General features: G+C 60.7%; 1 protein-coding gene across 5 annotated transcripts in view; it reads right to left on the bottom strand.

The window, feature by feature from the left end:
• Window positions 1-4,494, bottom strand: part of LOC108286822 — an 11,646-nt gene that overhangs the window by 3,677 nt on the left and 3,475 nt on the right. Inside the window, exon 2 of one of the 5 annotated variants that reach the window (XR_005196386.1) lies at window positions 3,989-4,080. The exons of 3 other annotated variants lie outside the window; for them this stretch is intronic. The gene's annotated coding sequence lies outside the window, so the exon portion shown is untranslated. Of the gene's footprint in view, window positions 1-465; window positions 1,330-3,988; window positions 4,081-4,494 lie in introns of those variants that run through there. One more of the 5 variants, XR_001818089.2, reaches the window with a different exon arrangement.

Below are 4,494 nucleotides of genomic sequence, written 5' to 3'. Positions count from 1 at the left end.
GTTCTAGGACACGCCTGGGAAGGGGCAGTGGCCGGGGTTCTAGGATGCGCCTGGGAAGGTCCTGTGGCCGGGCTTCTAGGATGTGCCTGGGAAGGTCCCGTGGCTGGGGTTCTAGGACACGCCTGGGAAGGGGCAGTGGCCGGGGTTCTAGGATGCGCCTGGGAAGGTCCCGTGGCCGGGCTTCTAGGATGTGCTTCAGAAGGGGCTGCTGCCAGGTTCTCTGCAGATGCCTGCCTGTGTGCCTGGGTCATTTCCATGTCACTATTGCTGCCCATTTCTCAGAACTCGTAATAAAAAGGAACAACGAGTAATAAGATGTTATGTCAGGTTCCTTTCCTCTGCACACCCCGTTGGCATACAGCTGCAGCAAGCACAGACTCTGGCGCCCGCTAGGACTCACAGACCCAGCTGGGTCCTGGCCACACGCATCCCAGTTAACATGCCTCCAAGCTCAGGTTTCCTCACCTGTGAACAGGAAGGAGCTCTCCGTACGGTGTCTAGGAGGGCAGCTCACCCTGAGAATGGCTGGGACTTCTGGAAGAGGAACTGGCCTGGCCTGGGGCGCGTGGTGCAACAGGGCCATGGGGTGGGGGGAGGTCAGCTGGGACAGCTGATAAACACCAGGCTGGCTTGGGAACCCCATCCTCATGCCCCCAGGGGCCTTAAGCCTCTGCAGAGGGCAAGGGGAGCCCACCCACAGGCTCCTCTCTGGGGCCTTTCGGCCCTGGCAGGGGGTCCCACTCCTTTCCACCTGGGTTTGAGTCTGGACCTGACTCGGCCTGAGTGTCATAACGGTGGGCACATCCAGGAAGTGCTGCTGCTGGCACCGGTCAGAGCAAGGCCAGGCCTCAGCTCCTCGGGCTACCTCCTTCCCCTTTTGTAGGTGAAAGCTCCACAGATGCAACGCACTGGGAGTCGTGAGCAGCCGCCAGGCCAGCCAGCCCAGACAAGCACCTGGCCCAGGGAACGGCCACCGCCCCGGGGTCCAGCTGCACACAGGAGGTGCACGGGAAAGCTCCTTAAAGAAACATCCTGTGCAGCCAGGCGGGAGGCTGTCGGCCCAGCCAACGGGAGGCGCCCACGTCGCCGCAGCCCTTCCCCCAAGGGTGTGGCAGCCCCAGGTCTGCTGTCAGCCCCGCCCTCCATCCAGCCTGGCCAGACCCGCCTCTGAGGCCGGTCCAGGGTGCACCAGTGGCCATGAACAGGGCATGCAGCAGCAGACACTGGTCCTGACCCCAGCTGTGCCATGGGGTGGGCATGCACAGGTCTCCTGTCTGGGGGTAGAGAAGTCTTCCTGACCAGGAACCAAGCCTTGGGCAGCAAGAAGTCAGGGCCACCAGAGGCAGCACCAGCCCCCAGCCCTGGCCCCTGCAGCCTCTCAGCAGAGGTGTGCTGCCCGCACAGGGCCAGGCGGGAAGGCCTCTGCGGCCCCCCAGCACCTGAAGCCTGTGATTCTGGGGGTCTCTCTGACAGTCACCCTCATACTCCCACCACTCTCTCTCCTTCCTGGCTGAGGCCCCCTGGAGGGGTGATTTCGGGAGGTTACCAGGCCCCTTTCCACTAGCCTGCTCCCAGGCACTGTGCTCTCAAGACACGTATGGTGGAGATTCAGCCTCTCCCAGCTGCCTGGCGGTCACAAAGGGCCCTACCTGGAAAACCCGCAGATGGGCCTCGACTCCCTGCTCCCTGCTCCCAGGCTGTACCCACCCTGGTTCCCCCCGACAACCTCTGGGTCCCAACAGAGCATCGCCTAGGGGTCCAGCGAGGCAGCCACCTCTTTCCTATCTGTCCTTTTCAGGTACACTCAGGCCCATCGGCGGAGACCAGCAGACCCCTGGCTGCCCCTCTGGGGGGACAGGCACCTTTCCTCTCTTGGCTGCAAGCACAAGCCACGTTCAGATGCTGCTTTAGCAGTGAGCCTCAGCCCCTGAGCTTCTCTGCCACAGCATGATCTGTCCCTAAGGCACAGAAAAGGGTGGAGACCCACGGGGCAAGACCCTGATTTCAGGAGACCCTAGACCCTGCCTCTGAAGACGCTTGTTCTCCATGTGCTGCTCCTCATCTGTAAAAAGGGACATCTGGCTTTGGAAACCAGGATCCTCTGCAGATGAAGCCTCTGAAAATTCCCAACAGCCCGCACGTCCCGCAGGGCGTCTGTCCCAGGATGTCGTGTCCAGTGGAGCATCAGGCTCCACGGCTGCCTCAGACGGCATATCCCACCTGCCTGCTCAGGTCCCACTGCTCAGACTGAACTATGTCCCCCAAAATCCACAGGTTAAAGCCCCAACTCCCAATAGGAAGATATTGGAAGGTGGGGTGATCAGATTCAGATGAGGCCATGAGGGCGAAGCCCCCGTGACAGGGTCAGTGCCCCCTCTGAGAGACACCACGTTCTCTCAGCTCTTGCTCTCCCCAGGTGAGGATGCAGCCAGAGGAGGCCCATCTACAAGCCAGGAAGATGCATGGCGACCAGTGACCAGCACCTTTCATCTGGGACATCCGGTCCCTAGAACTGTGAGAAAATAGATTTCTGTGTTGAAGATTCTTCCCAGCACCAGTGGGGCACAGGGGGAGGAGCCTACTCACCCACAGCCCCAGCCGCTCAGGAGAAGCTGAGGCTGGAGAATTGTTTGAGATCTAGAGTTTAAGACAAGACCTCATTTTTGTTTTTTAGATGGAGTCTTGCTCTGTTGCCCAGGCTGGAGTGCAGTAGCCGGATGTTGGCTCACTGCAACCTCCGCCCTCTCCCCCACCCCCACCAGTTCAAGTGGCTCTCCTGCCTCAGCCTCCCAAGTAGCTGAGATTACAGGCACTGCCACGGCGCCAGGCTAATTTTTGTATTTTTTTGTTTTTTTGAGACAGTCTCACTCTGTCACCCAGGCTAGAGTGCAGTGGCACTATCTTGGCTCACTGCAACCCCTGCCTCCCAGGTTTAACAGATTCTCCTGCCTCAGCCTCCAGAGTAGCTGGGACTACAGAGGCATGCCACCAGTACCAACTAGTTTTTGTACTTTTAATAGATATGGGGTTTCACCGTGTTGGCCAGGTTGATCTCGAACTCCTGACCGCAGGTGATCTGCCCACCTCAGCCTTCCAAAGTGCTGGGATTACAGGGGTGAGCTGCCGCACCCAGACTGTTACTTTTTAAAGTTTCCTGCTCTGTGATGTTTTGTTACAGCAGTCAGAGCTAAGACACCATCCTATCCCCTTCACCCTACTAGAAACTGCCTCCCAGACTCTAGCCTAGCTTCCTAGTGCAGGCCAAAAGCCGGCTGGCACCAAACGCGGTCCCCAGAAAAATCTCACCGCTCAAACATCCCACTAGACCAGCTCAGAAAGCCAAGGTTCCAACCTGGTCAGACCTGGGTGTTGCAGAAATGACAGACTTGGAGGGACCAGGGTGTGGCCCAGAGCTCTGATCTCCCCTCCTTCCCGTTTCTGAGGCCAGGCATCTTTGGCCACAGGAAACCCCTCCCGGGTCTGGCGGGGTGCTTCACGCAGGTGTGGCAGAGCTGGGGGTGTGAGGCAGAGGCTGAAACACTCATACCTGAGCCGGAACCCGAGGCCTTCTTGCCAGCACACCTGGCTCCTCCCCATCCCTGGGGACCTGGTCACAGTCAGTGCAGAACCCCCATACTGACCACCATGCAGCAGGCCCCTGCCACACACCCACCCTGCCAGGCCCCCTCCTCGGACCCCACAGCATCAGGGCCTCCATCAGTCACACTGCAGGGGTGGTGGCAGCACGTGGGGAGGAGAGACATTCAGGGCCCTGAGCCTGGCAGCCTCCACAGCCTCTTCAGGGACCTGAAAGCCGCGACTCGTCCACCTGGAGGCTACAGAGGCAGCAGGAGTCCCTGCAGGGAGTTCAGCACCTCAGCACGGTCCTGGTTGCTTCTGGGATGCTGATGCCCAAACAGCTCCCACTCCATCTTTATAGTAAGAGTTTTGACAAAGACACAGGGCAGCTTCACGGCAGCTGTTAGACCTTTTAAGTTTGGCCGGCGCAAAGGGGAAGATCTGGCGTCCACTTCACCCATATGGGAGCCCTGCTCTGCTCCACCTGAAGGGCAAAGGCACCTACAGACGAGTCAAGCCCCAGGTCTCAGCGGGGCTGGAGGGACAACAGGTGTCTGGGGCCTCCTGCTCCACCTTCCCCAGGAGCACCCCGAAGGCCCGCAGGACTGGGTCGCGTGCCTTCCTTGGCTCCCACCTCGGCCGGCTCCACCACAGGCAGTAGGCGGGGGTGGCTGGGGCCTGGGGCTCTCCTGACTTGTGAGGACCCCGAGACTCGAGGTCCGACCCTTGCCCTCCCGCGAGGCCGCCGCTGACCCTCCAGGCCCCAGCCCTGGGGGCTCTGCTGCTCCGCAGCCGCACTTCCCGGAAGCGGTGGCGGGGGATGCGCGGGGCCTGCTCCCGCCCTAAATCTGACTCAGGCCTGCCCCCCTAGGACCTGCCCCCCCGGCCCCAAAACCTGACCCGGGCCCGGCCCCC

The sequence above is a fragment of the Cebus imitator genome, unplaced genomic scaffold, assembly GCF_001604975.1.
Source record: "Cebus imitator isolate Cc_AM_T3 unplaced genomic scaffold, Cebus_imitator-1.0 Scaffold329, whole genome shotgun sequence".
Classification (NCBI taxonomy): Eukaryota; Metazoa; Chordata; class Mammalia; order Primates; family Cebidae; genus Cebus; species Cebus imitator.
This window is presented reverse-complemented; position numbering and strand designations above follow the sequence as displayed.